This window comes from Leopardus geoffroyi, chromosome B2 (genome assembly GCF_018350155.1).
Source record: "Leopardus geoffroyi isolate Oge1 chromosome B2, O.geoffroyi_Oge1_pat1.0, whole genome shotgun sequence".
Classification (NCBI taxonomy): Eukaryota; Metazoa; Chordata; class Mammalia; order Carnivora; family Felidae; genus Leopardus; species Leopardus geoffroyi.
The window spans coordinates 98,067,806-98,082,023 of NC_059332.1; the positions used below are offsets into that span (position 1 = coordinate 98,067,806).

The following is a 14,218-nucleotide window of genomic DNA, read 5'->3' on the forward strand; positions in this document are numbered from 1 at the left end:
TTTTCTTATTAAAAAGGTATAGCAGTTGCCTGTTGGGTGAACCTTTTTGGTGATTTTTCCCTAGAAGTCCCACCTACCAATTTGGAGGTGCCTGTGAGAGAAGCTATTGTTTCACTAACAGCCCTCTGTTAGGGAACTTCTGATGCAGATGGAATGAGAAGGTTTGTATGTGGTACCTAAAATGCTCCCTTAGCATCTTTAAAGGATTGTCTGAGAAATCCTGGCTTTCCTTGGGTGCCAATCAGTATCCAAAGGGCTGGTAGCGCACTGCTGAGGGAGAAGCCTCGCCTTCCCCCTTCTCTGCTCCCTCAGTGTGGCCTCTTCCTGCTGGTAGGGAGCCTGGAAATCTGATCATCCCCCTCCCACTGCCAGCCCATCCCAAGCCATGCAGAGAAATAACGAGCTGTTCCAGCCCTCCTAGGGCTGTCTTGAGAGCCGAAATCCCCAAGGTTGCCCCACAATAAATAACTTGGTGCTGGCAGAGGTCTGGCCATAGACACCCCCACCCCCTGGGGCTGGCGGTTTACCCCCTATTGGCTAATGTGACACAATTTGGGATTCCGAAAACGTGGACGCTGTGCCCTTACCATCTCTTCCAGTGAAAACCCAGAGAAAATGGGCTGTTCTTATCCGGGAGCTTTCCTCCCAAAGAAGCAGGACCAAGACTGGAACTGAAGCACACTGCTCCCTAAAGAACCGCTGTGCACTTGGGTGCAGGTGCTGTGTTTTGTTTCTCTTCCCAGTAATAGATGGGACTGCACTCTGTAATTCTAGGTTTTCTGTTTTTTTAATAACCTCTTTTTTGCTAAAAATCTATGACATTCATTTATTAAATGATGAGAATTATTTGGTCATGGAAACCTCAGAAAGTAATTCCATTGTTTCTGAAGGATAAAACGTTAATTGCCAGTGTTGGTTTGATTGAAGGTTTGTATATCAGTATGTCTTCTCTCTCCCTCTCTCCCCCTTCCCCTCCCTCCTCTGTGTATTTCTCTCTGATGAAAGAAAAGTCTGGATAGTTAAGATTTTCTTTTTTTTTAAGTATTCATGTCTGTGTGGAGTGTTTGATTTGACTCCCTAAGGGAATTTAACGGCCAAGAAGAGAAGGCCAGAGGTTCTGAGGTTGAAATTTTAAATTAATTTCCAGTGGGTTTCCATGTACATGTGCCATTGTAATTATTTGGAACTTCCATTGGTCATTTTATGTTCAGAAATGATCACAAAGCAGTACAGCCCAACATGTCTGTAAGTGATCAGAAAATATGTGTTGACTGGTAGACCTGTTATAAGTCAGCCCTTTCCCACTGCCTGAATGCCTCAAGCCAAAGCACTCTGTGTCCAGCCCCGCTCAACCCAGGTTGCCTGCTGGCGGGGGGGCCCCGTGGAAGGGAGCTGCAGGCACTTAGTAGGCTGCATAGGGAGAGGAGGGCCACCCATGCCGCACAACGTGTGGATTTGCCTCACTCCTGGAGTCTACACTCCTGGCCAGACTGTTGACCTTAGGATGGTCCTTTGTCTCTATTAATCTCGGAGCCACCCTTGAGACCTTCCTTTCAGTTCCCTTCTTGGTTTCCTTCTTCTGTTGTGCTGGTATAATTGTTGCTTCTTGGCCACCACCTGTGTCACCTGCATGTCCTGTCATACCTTACAGGTGGACTATTTTTGGAACTAAAATAGCTCGTTTTGTGTTTTCAGTTTCAGAATCACTTTTGGAAAAATTAGATTATCTTAAAAACCTTGTATATCTAAAGCAGGAAAAGAGGACTTTGGAGACGGCTCTCTTCAGTACCTAGTTGTGGAACCCTTAGATGGGCTGGCACACTAGACCTACATTTGCAGTCCCAAGTCCCAGGGATCTAGTGTGCCCCAGACTGAAGGGATGGCTGCACCCCTCCCCCTGCAACTATCCCCACCCCCAGCGACTAAATGCAGTGAAGTCACACAGGCAAACATAAACACGTGGTGTTCAGCTCATGGTTTATGGCTCTGCGCGTTTCTTCCTGGATGACAGTTCCCTCTTTTTTTTAGGTATTACAGCATTCAAACCAGGTCTCCTTAAAGTCCCTGGAGAATCACTGCTTTTTTTTTTTTTTTTTTTTCAACGTTTTTTTTATTTATTTTTGGGACAGAGAGAGACAGAGCATGAACGGGGGAGGGGCAGAGAGAGAGGGAGACACAGAATCGGAAACAGGCTCCAGGCTCTGAGCCATCAGCCCAGAGCCTGACGCGGGGCTCGAACTCACGGACCGCGAGATCGTGACCTGGCTGAAGTCGGACGCTTAACCGACTGCGCCACCCAGGCGCCCCAGTTCCCTCTTGTTTGTAAGTGGTGAATCACTAAAGCACTGATAGCAAGTTGAGAGAGTAGGAAGATGTTAATTTGGAGGCTGGTAATAAAGGATGTGTATGGTAGGATGTACAGAAAAGATGGGAGGAGGTAAATATTAAATACTATTTTAAATTAAAGAAAAATTTTTTAATATTTATTTTTGAGAGAAAGAGTGAGGGGGAGAAGGGGCAGAGAGAGAGGGAGACACAGGTTCCGAAGCAGGCTCCAGACTCTGAACTGTAAGCAAAGAGCCTGACGCAGGGGGCTCGAACTCATGAACCGTGAGATCATAACCTGAGCCAAAGTCAGACGCTTAACTGACTAAGCCACCCAGGCACCCCTATTATTTTAGGTTTTTTAATTGTTGTTAAATTAGTTGAATGTTAAAAGTGTGCCTTGTATTGATCCTTAGGTGGTTTCATAAGAAACACAGGGTTTAGAAAGTTAATCAGAAGTCATCCTCCCCAGAAAAGGACATTAAAATTCTATGTTTTGTCCCACAAGCAGTAGGTTCTGCCTGAAATAAGATGAAGTCTGAGCAAATGTGAGTAGGTTTAAAATGCTTCATGGAAGCTTGTAGCATTTAAAGGCTGCTAAGTATTTGAATTGGCAGAGGGGAAGAGAGGGCTATTCCAGGAGGATGTTCATTCATTTCTTCAGCCAACATTTATTTTGTGCCTATTCTATATTTCAACTTTCCAGTCTACTTAGGACATCAAGAAAATTTTATATATTATGTTTCTTTAGGGCAAATACCATGTCTAAGATACTGCTTTTAAAATAATAGGTCCTCCATAAGTGTTTGATTTGGGGGTTTTGCTCTGCTTTCAAGGAATTCAGCATATTGGGAGTTCAAGGTCTAAAAAAGTAACCATCTGAGCACTATGTGATTAAGTGCCAGGTGAGTGGCTTAGGAGTTTAGTAGTGAACAGCCTGGGGAAGGTGGGGCTGGAGGACTCCTCTCGACACATGGGTTGATTCACCTGTGTGGGGGAAGCAAACCAGGCAAAGTGTGATTGAACCTGACCATCGGGTGAGGAGGGTTTGAACCCATCAGCAGTAGTGGGAAACAGAGCCTAGGTGAGGACAGTGGAGCCTGAGCCCACAGGTCTCTGCCAGCTAAGTTTTGGGGATATTATAATTAAGGTTACATAACCATGAGTCCAAAAAGACCTAAACATCACTTAAAGGCTTTTGCCTTTAAAACAATTCTTTAAAAGATGTAATACAAATTTTACATGCTATGCTATGTGGTTTGAAAATCTAAGACTCTTAAGAAAATATGAAATCTCTACAACTTTGCTGTCAATGGTAAATTAATATGTATCCTATTTCTGCCATGGTAATCACCATATTCGACCCTGGAGGCATAAAGGCTATTGGCTAACATAACCTCTGCCCAATATAAAGACAGAGATAGGACATTCTTCAGTGAAACGTATATTAACCATCAACAATCCCTGCAGTTTAAGCCACAGGACAGTCAGTGCCTCTCTGCTGGTCAGCCCTGCCTTCATCTCTCAGCTGTGACACACTAGGATTGTGGTTCCTTCTCCTGTTTCTTCAGTGGTTTATCAGTACAGCATAAAGGCTGCGTGGAGGGCAGTCCACACTAGGTCCAGATTTTGAAGTGTCCTGGAGGGAAAGGCTTGTCAGCGGACTCTCACCAGCCTTCACAGACAGGCTTCACCTGCCCCCTTGAAGAACCCAGGAATTACTGGGATGTAGCAGAAAGGAGTGCTCACACAGGTCAAGCTTTTACACAAACTGAACTTTTTTTTTTTTTTTTTTTGGGAATAGCATGGGTAGCTGAGTGTCTTTCCAGTGTTACCTTTGCCATAAAAAGCTTCTTATAGTAAGCTTTCCTATGACATCCCCACCTTCTCTATAAATATTTACTTGCCCATTAAAAAGCATCAGAGCCTATAGGCCGTATTTCCTAGGAACTTGACTTTCCTTAAGTGAGGCTCCTCAAACAATACAAATTTGGCCTCTAGCCTGACCAAACTTTCATACCTGTTCTGTTTCTCTCATAAATTATTCAATGTCAAAAGTGGCAAGTTGACAGCATTTGTCAAAATGTATTTTTGTAGAGCTGCACCTCCTAATTCCTCTTCCCTGGCAGTCGTGGAGGACGGCATGATTTGGCCAGCATCACAGGCAGACGGCTGGGTTGTAATCTGCCAGGTCCCTGCTATCACAGGTGACCACCAGGCTGGCTCTCAGGTGCTTCCATAAGTCATCTTCATCTCCCACTCGAACCTGGAAGATACTGAAAAATTACCAAATTAAACCAGAGTGTTGGGTCCATCAAGTGTGTTCTTGAGCTGCTCCACATTTGGGCTGTGAGGATGGGCTCCAAGGGATCTGCTGCCATTTTGGCACTCCCAGATGAGACGTGGCTGCCTAGCCCAAGATGCAGAGAAATGCTGTTTTTCCAGGGGTGACACGAGCTACAAAAGCCTCAGTGGATGGTGGCAGATGGTTGTGGCTCATGATGGATTTGGTATCCCAGAGATCCCTCTGGGGACAAAGCAGAGATGGTGACAGGCAGGTATTTCTTTGTTCCCTCCTCACAGGTGGAAACATTCAGATAGTCTGAAGCCCTCACCTGTTCTCTGAACTCCACATGAGGTTTCCTTGTCAGATCGAGTGAGCATTGATTCATTTCCTTCTCTGTCCTAAATATTCCATATTTAATCCTCAGCTTATCCTGGGGGTTGCAGGTTTGGCTTAAATTAAGTTTATGTTTAAAGAGTGGGGAGAGTGGTGTTTCACTTTGTGTTTTCCAGGCAGACTTCCTCCAAACATCTTGCGTTTTAGCTAGGAAAGCAGTGGATAACCTTCCCGGATTTGTGGGTGTGCGAGCTGCATGCTACTGGCTCGTTTTCCTTCCATGTCGGATTTGGTATTGGGGTCCTATTCCTTTCCTCTCTGCCAAAAACATGAAAACACTACTGAGAAATCCAAATTTGTCACAGTGGAGTTATGTTGTGGGAGGGCAGCAGTAGGGACTTTTATGTTTTATTTCCAGATTAAAGTTGATTGGGGTTGTTATGTTTTGTGTAGAGTTTTTTGGAGGCGTTGCCCTTTCTTAGAACATCATGTGATTTAGTGGTGATAATTAGGCAGAAACTTGTCTTCCCTACAGATGCCAAGATTATAGAGGGACTTACTCTCACCAGAGACCAGATGACAGCATCCATAGATATTTTTAGAACCGGTCTCATCATTTGGCTTCTCCATTTCATTTTCCTTGCATTAACAGCCTGATTTCAAACTTACTGGGCAGGGAGAGGGGAGAGAGGGGACCTTCTCCTTATTAAAGTCACTGATGGGACAGAGCAACATTTTCTTTTCTTTTAGGACAACATTTTCATATTTATTCTTAGTTGGCCCTTTGCCTAGTAACTGCAAAATGATAGCTGCAGTTCTCTTCAGCTGTATGCTTCCTTTTCCTTCCAAACGTTTTGCTTAATCTGATGTGTTTTTAAACTTAGCATCAGCATACTTAAACCTTAGTTCACTTAAACGTCTTACTTTAAACAATGTAAGAATGGGGGAGCTTCATTGAAACCTACCAAACTTGTCCCCAACCTGTGCATCATTAAATTCCCAGCTCGGGAGCTGGTGTCATCATTTAAAGTGCTTCATCTATTTTTTCGGTCATTGATAGAGTCAGATAAACATGTGCAAACAGTGAGCCACTAAAGAACAGCTAAAAATCTAAGGCAGATAAGGAGCTGTGTTCTTTGTGACTATTTTTAATCATAGAGTCTTCCTAGTGAATGGTGATTTGGTGTCCCTTTTAGAAGAATGCTTGTGGGGCGCCTGGGTGGCGCAGTCGGTTAAGCGTCCGACTTCAGCCAGGTCACGATCTCGCGGTCCGTGAGTTCGAGCCCCGCGTCAGGCTCTGGGCTGATGGCTCAGAGCCTGGAGCCTGTTTCCGATTCTGTGTCTCCCTCTCTCTCTGCCCCTCCCCCGTTCATGCTCTGTCTCTCTCTGTCCCAAAAATAAATAAACGTTGAAAAAAAAAATTAAAAAAAAAAAAAAAAGAAGAATGCTTGTATTTCTGTTCAACATTCATCTGATTTCTTTATGTTTTCAAAATACTTTACAATCTCTTTGCTTTCTATTGCAGAGAAGAGTCACCTTTATGTCCTGTGGAGTGAAATTTCTTTATTACATTTGTCCTTGTGAGAACTTCTTCTAAACCTGGGCCTCTCCTCTCCTGGCTTCTCTTTTAAGCACAGGGGGTTTCCTGAGCAGATTGGGAGGCATTGCCTGAGAGACCCCCAGGGAACACCAGGACTTAGTGCCACTGGGGGCCCCAACCCATTCTGCAGAAATGGAAAGAGTTCTGATCAGTGCATTGCCTTTTTAATGATAACTGTTCCCAGAAGATTCTGGGCTTTGTGATGACGGAATGTGTATTTGGCCTGGGGATTGTTGTGGGTTGTTGCTCTAGACTGCCCAGTGTGGGCCTCCTGCCCCTGGTTTCAGGGCTGATGCCCTGTTCTGCTTAGCATGATGCCATGTTGAGGGTTATAGGTGCCCTCTGCCCTCTTCCCTCCTACACTGACCCAGCTCCAGCATGAGAGCAAGCTGCATGCTCTGCCTCTGTACTTGGGGAATGAATTATGTCACCTTCCCAGTATGCACTGGTTTCCATGGCTGAATAATTAACACCGGAGGGAACCAGGATGGGGTCTGAATTAGGTAATGCTTTACAGCTTCTCCCTTGGCACCTGGGGACCGTAGTCCCCTGACAACTAATTGCATAGTGATGTTAGACTGTGGTTTATTAAGTGTTGTTTGAAGGAAGAAACCAAATACCCTTCCAAAGAATATTGTCTGTACCTCTGTCCATTCACGCCTCAGTGGTCCCAGGCAGAGTAGCTAGAATAGCACTGGCTCACCCTAGATGGCTAAATTCCTCACAGATACTTAGATCTGGTATCTGTTTTTAGCTTTTTCTTTCTTTTTTTTTAAGTAATCTCTACACCCAACATGGGACTCGAACTCACAACCCCAAGATCTAGAGTCACATGCTCTACTGACTGAGCCAGCCAGGTGCCCCTCTTTTAGTTTTTTTAATGTTGTGAAATCAACAAGTCCGGGATAATACTGTCTAGTACGAAATCAACAAGTCCGGGATAATACTGTCTAGTACCTTTACAAAGCAAAAAAATCCATCAGCCAGGGAAGCTGGCTGGGTGGGGAAAGGGGGCCTTTTTTCCCTTCGTTCTTGTCACTGCCTCTGATAAAACAACCTAAGTACTTCTGTTTGGAGCTATAACAAGAGTAACTGTGACCATAGGTATGTAACATCATAAACACTAGGCCCTGCTGTCTTTCTGAATATTGGTAGTGAAAGGTAAGATTGCCAGCCAGTCCAGCCACAGAAGAGACTGAAGTCATAAGTACATTTGTGAAAATTCCAAATGAACCTAGTATAATATCTGTTCTAAAGAGGGGAGGATTAGATGTCTGCAATGCGTGAGCATACTGGTGCATATTTCGTGACTTGCTTGACTTCTCGGATGAGAAGATCGTGAGTTCCTGTTGCTTCACTACCACTTTTCTATCCATTTCTCAGCTGAGAGCCATTTTTCCCTACCACGACAGCTGACGCTGTCTCCATAAACAAAAGGTCTTAGGTCTTGAGGTCAGCCTTGTTGATTCCTTTAGCTACATCTCTATGAGTACACTTTTTTTTAATCCTTTAACTTTCCTGGGCTCAGGGGTCACATGAAGTCTGATAAGACTGTAAATTCAGATGCTCTGAGAGGACCTCTCTTGTGCATCACCATTGAAGACTGTTGGAGGCAAAATAATAATAAGTTGTTAACTGCTAAAGGGATGTTTTGTGAGAGGGCTTTTTGGCCGTATATGTGTGTGTTCTATAATTGTTTTCTCTGCAGATTCTTAATATAAAAAAAAATTCCTAAGACAGCCCACTTAGAGATCACTTACTCCTTTCATGGTGAGCGAAGTCAAGATAATCTCTGTCCAGCAGTACAGACTGATTAAGCCTTTGTGGAAAGTGGCCATTTCAACTCCCCCTGATATTGGATGGTAAACAAGGCCGGTGAGTCCATATAGCCAGTGAGAGAGAACCAGAAAAGCACCGCTGGTCTGCTTAGGGTGACCACTTTTTATGGTTTTAGCATGAAAGGTCCATGTCCCAGGACATCTCTCAATCTGAAGTCGAGAGCAAAACCCCATCTGTACCTGGACTTACCTATCTTAAAAAGGCCTACTGAAATACCACCTTTCTTTGTTAACCTCCCGAAATGGATGACCTCGTTTCCTCTAGGCTTTTTCAACTTGAGAGCATCTTGTAATGAAGCCCAGAAGTGAGGTAAGTAGTCTCCATGCTTTATCCTGGGTTTTCAGACCTCTGAACCTAGTGTAGCAAAACAGCTTTACTATGAGTACTGTTAGCTTGGAGGTGAGGTGAGGGGACAGGAGGCTGGTGAAGTGTGACCCTGAGGTGCCTACGATTGTTGTTTGCATGTTCCTAATCACCTCTGGTTTTCTTTTCTCCTTCTGCAGACCCTCAAACTGACACAAGACCTACAGAGAAAACCCTTTGCCAAATCTGCTCTCAGCAAGTGGACAGTGATACCGTTTACAGCTTAACACCTTTGTGAATCCCGCACCATTTTCCTAACCCAGCAGAGACTGTTAATGGCCCCTTACCCCGGGTGAAGCACTTACTCTTGGAACAGAACTCTCTATATATAAAGTATGCAAAATCTTCCTTGTACGGGGTGATGAGCCACCTGCCAGCAAAGGACAGCATCCTGTCAGCACCACCCACCCTCGTTCAGAGCACCCCGTGAGCTCCTGTTGGCAATTCTGTGGTGTATTCATATCACGATGGTTTATGGGATGTTTTAAGTGTTGTTTTTGTGTTTGTTTTCCTTTGACTTTCTGAGTTTTTCACATGCATTAACTTGCAGTATTTTTATGTTAAAATGTTAATCATCCTTCCCCTGGCAAATTTAAAACCAGAAGGAAAATGTTGTACCAATTACTGTTCTGGCTTTGGTCATCACAAGCATTTGAACCCTTGGAACTCCATAAACTAACAAATTACATAAACCAGAGGGGGATTTTCTTTCTTCTTTTGTTTGGTAGAAAACTATCCTTTTCTAAAAACCAAACGATGGCACAACTGTTTGCTGTGCACGCCAGTTCAGGACTGAATCCTGCACAGGCAAAACGAGTGGAGTGTGGCACTCGACCCAGTGTGTTTTAGTTCTGAGTCAGGTGCTCAGGGGGTGAGACCCCCAGCACCTAGTCTGCAGTTGCCAGGTCAGTGGGTCTGTTGGTCTCCTGGCATGATCCTCAGCTAATGCAGTGAACAGTGATGGTATGTGGGTTAGAAATTAGGATGTTTTCAAGAATGAAATCAGCTCAGCTGCCCACTCGTTGCCAAATACCACTAGAGGATTTAGTTTTAAGGAGAAAAGGAAAAAAAAAAGTAGTCCTGGTTTGCTTTGCAGAAGAAATGAACTCACAGCGAAGAATGCATGAAAAGTACAAACCGGAGTCACTATTTTCCTAAAATACACACCCTTGATTATTTTCAGCCTTGCTGTGTATAATCTGATCTACTAGACGTGTATGAGTGAGAGGCAATAGCATACAAACTGATTTATATATATATATACGTGTGTGTATATATATATATACATACATATATATATATACACACACACACGCGTGCACATATATATATAAAAGCTTAGACTGTAATTGTACAAGTGACACAATGAAAGTACAAGATAGGCGGTTTTGACTTTATTTTTCCCCACTTTTCTGCTTCTATGGATTTCATTTTGTTTTGTTTTCAAAAAGTTATGGTGCTGTATAGGTGCTTTCTGTTTAACCTGGAAAGTGTGATGATATTAGTTACCCTCTTTGGTAGACAGAATAGTTGGGAACACCTTTGGTACATATGAAACTGTGTAATGAAGCTCTGATTAGCACAGCATATGCATACTTCTCCAAAGTGATATATGAAGACTCTTTTCTTTGCATAAAAGCATTAGGCATATAAATGTATAAATAAATTTTATCATGTACAGTACAAAAATGGAACATTCTGCATGGACGTTAGGAATACAGGCTAGTATTTCAGCACAGACCTCCCTGCATGAGTTCTCGCTGACACTCGCACTGTGCAGTGGGCACCGACTCCCTTCCACCAACACAGACGTGCCACCCCACCCCCTGTACCTACCACCGGCCGCCAGGGGCCCCTTTGTGCACCTTTGCTTTATGATTCCTCTGGGGGTGATATTGGTGGTGATAACAGCTCCTAGCATAATGAAAGTTCCATTTGACGTATTGTCACACGTCTTTCCCGCCTCGCGTGGGTTGTCATGTTTGAGTGATGGCCCTGTTGATTTCACCCTGCCTTTTACTGAATCTGTAAATTGTCGTGCAATTGTGGTTATAGTAGACTTGTAGCAATATTGCCTTTTCTAAACTGCTACACGTTTGTAATCTTCATTTTAAAAGTATGTATAATTTTTAAAAATATGTATTCTATTCACGTGGTCTGCTTGTCAGTGAGACAGACTTTTGCTTACTGTATTCCTTTATAATAATGCTAGCCGCTTCCTTGATTCCTTGGTAGTCTACTCTATGCAGGAACTGTTGAGCATCCGTGAAAGAAGGCTACCTCTCTGGGTTTCTAAGAAATGCTGCCCTGGGTGGGGATACAGTTTAGAGGCAGCCACAGCAGCTGTGGGGACCGAAGGGTATAGGGGTATCAGGTACTAGGAAAATCCGGAGGGCTTACAGGAGTAGAGCCCAGAGAATTTCTCTCCTGAACTCAAATAAAAAAAAAAAAAAAGTAAACTAACAAAAATATCTATTTGCCTTTGCAGTTTTATAGACCCTGATTGCCACCTTGGCAGTAAGAAGAGCAACCCTCAAATATGTTTCAACTTTAAAATGTTGAATTCCTTTCAGACATGTGGCATCTCATTTATTCTCCTTTTTTCTCAGTGTTTGTTAGATTTTAGGCAGAATGTCTGACAGAATGTCCTAGAGCCAGATTATAATTTAATCTAAAACAGCTGAGGGAGGGACAGGAGGTATGAGAACGGGGCTGCCACAGAACACGTCAAGAATATGGAGGGGAAGGGGTGCTTTGAATTTGTGTGTTTTTTTTGTTTGTTTTTTAATGCAAATAGCATCTACGTGTAGAGCATTGTGGAGAGTCGAGATCAGGACAAAGTCCAGTGCCAGCATGAGTTCCAGGTGGGAGTCAGGCAAGAGCGGAACAGTTAGGCCTATCCAGGATCACAGCAGCACTTTTAGCCATGGCCACTGCCAGCTGGCCCTCCACCTGGAGGCCAGGCTCCCTGAGACTCGCTGGGTTCTTAGGTGGTCAGACGGGGCAGAGGTGCGACCTGACCTCCATTTCTTATACTGAGACTGCTTTCAGGAAGGCCCACCATGTGGCGTTCTGGGTGTCATGGGTCCTTCTCAGTAAGCTTTCTGATCTGGAGCCTCTCAGTGGAATACTTAGTAGGCTCCAGGGGCCCGGCAGCTGTAATATTTGCATCCTGATGAGAACTATTCCAGGCTGTCCTCAGCCTCTAAATAAGCTGCTCTAGGGAGCCTTCCACTTTCTGATGGGAAATTAGAAGAGTAACTAATGTTGAAAACACGACATGTACTCTGGGGTTCTGTTCTCCCTTCAGGTCTCCAGAACCAGATACCTTTTACCAAAGTCAGAAAAGAGCTTTATCGTAAGCCTTCACTGTCCTGGTGTGAGAACAGACTGCCAGGTTCAGCGTACCCATTAACTGTGAATGAATCTGAGGTCGATTTCCTTTATTGCATCCTCTTCAATATAATGATTGCTGAAACACGTGTTTTCTAAAAATGTCACAAGTTTGTCTTTCCTGTTAACAGGAGGATTACACACACATGTATAGTACGAGGTGGACTTTGTGTGTGTGTGTGTGTGTGTGTGTGTTTGGTATTGAGTTTGGGTATTGTGTGCGTGTGTCACTTCACCACCCTGAGGTCAGATCCTCATGACTCCTAGCTCAGGACAGCTCTGCCAGGTCTCAGGGTATCATTTCAGGTGGCTTCTGATCTTGTTAAAGATGGTAGGGACAGACTTCATCTATACCCAGTGGACCCCGCCTGAAGAAGGAACATTTGAATCTCTTGGAAAGACCTTCAAGAGTAAAGCGGTCATTCAGCCAGTCCTATTTTGCGTGCTCATGCCATGGGCTGGCAAAGGGAAATACAAATGTTACCCTTTCTCTCTGAAAGCAGAAGCAAACCCTGATAGCTCTAACTCTGATTTCCTTTTTCTTGCTGTAGTTGGGGAACATTGTAAGATTAGGCATACCATTGTATTTTTTAATTTAGCAAAGTTTTTTTGTAGAAATGCAATCACTGGCAAAGAGGTACGAAAAAGCCAGCCTCTCCTAAAGACTGGGGGCAGCGGGCACGATGAGGGTAAAGCGAAGCCCTTGTGAAATCATGTCTGCCAAACAAGATCTTCATGCAGATGCCCAAGTAACTGAAGAGTATATTCTATTTGATCTAAATCATCAGTAGATAACATTTTATGCAGTTTAAATGAATGAACTATTTTCCTCTTTAGTTTTATTTGTGTGCGCTTTTCTTTGATGAATGATTGGTTCTGAGGCCTCTGCCGCACTCCAGAATTACTTGTGTGGCTGCTTTAAAAAATTGAATGTCTGGTCACTTATTTCTCTAAAATTATCTCATTGCCTGGCAATCAGTCTTCTCTCTATACTTGTCCTAGCACATTACATACATGGGAAATGTAAACAGATGTGAAGGAGGACCAGAAAAATGAGTTAATACTAAAAAAAAAAAAATGTATTGTGCGTTTTGGCTTCACATGTTTAACTTTTTTAAGAAAAAAAAGTTGCATGAATGGAAAAAAAATCTGTATACAGTATCTGTAAAATTGTCTTACCTGTTTCAATTTCTTGCTCATTCCCCATTCAGACTAGAATTAAATATGGTGCATGGCCATATTCAAACACCTAAGAGTCAAGCAGCTGATACTTTGGTTTGAAGCACCTCATTCTTTCTTTCCAAGCGAACACTATCATATTGCATTCTTACTGAGGATTTTGTCTAACCATACGTTGCCATGAATTAACTCTACCACCTTTCTTCCCAAAAATCAAAACCAGTTTGATTTGGGAATCTCCCCCTTTCCAAATGAAATAGAGATGCAGTACTTAACTTTCCTCGGTGTTTGTAGATATTGCCTTGTGTATTCCATTTACAGCCGTAATCTAGTTTGTAAACGAGATGGTGACGCATGTAAATAAAGCATCAGTGACACTCTGTCTCACTCCAAGACGTCTTTTGTTCTCTCTTCCCCATCCTTTACCTCCAGACATGAACTAGTTGCGTTTATGTCAAGGTCTTCCTTTGGAATTCCTTCACAGGCTGAGAGAGGCCCAAAGCTTGAAAGACTCTGTTGTGAACTCTCTAAACTGAATAATCTAGCAAGCTTTTTCTTCAGCCAACTTTCAAGCTCCACAGACAACCAGACAATTTAATAAAAGCAGATTTATGGCATCATTCATGGTGGCTGATCGTCATTTGGGTGTGCACAGAATCATGTTGCCCTGGAGGAGCTTTTAAGTAGGAAGGCAGGATTTAGACTCTCTGCCTTTACTGAGTGTCAGAGATTTTGACCTAATAAGGTCTTCCTTGTGTGAGAGCAGCAGATGAGCACCGGTCATCAACAGAGCCTTCCTGCATATTGAAAATCACACACACACAATATTTCAAACTTCTGGTGGCAACAGCACAAATATTTCCTTGGTATGTACGTTTAGGGCTTCTCAGACAAGTGAG

The 14,218-nt window shown here is 43.4% G+C and overlaps 1 protein-coding gene across 1 annotated transcript in view; it reads left to right on the plus strand.

Moving 5' to 3' along the window:
• The window catches only part of FOXO3 (forkhead box O3), a 127,184-nt gene extending 113,485 nt beyond the window's left edge, over positions 1-13,699 (plus strand). Inside the window, exon 4 of the mRNA XM_045499209.1 lies at positions 8,888-13,699. The gene's annotated coding sequence lies outside the window, so the exon portion shown is untranslated. The remainder of the gene's footprint in view (positions 1-8,887) is intronic.
• The last annotated feature ends 519 nt before the right edge of the window (positions 13,700-14,218 follow it).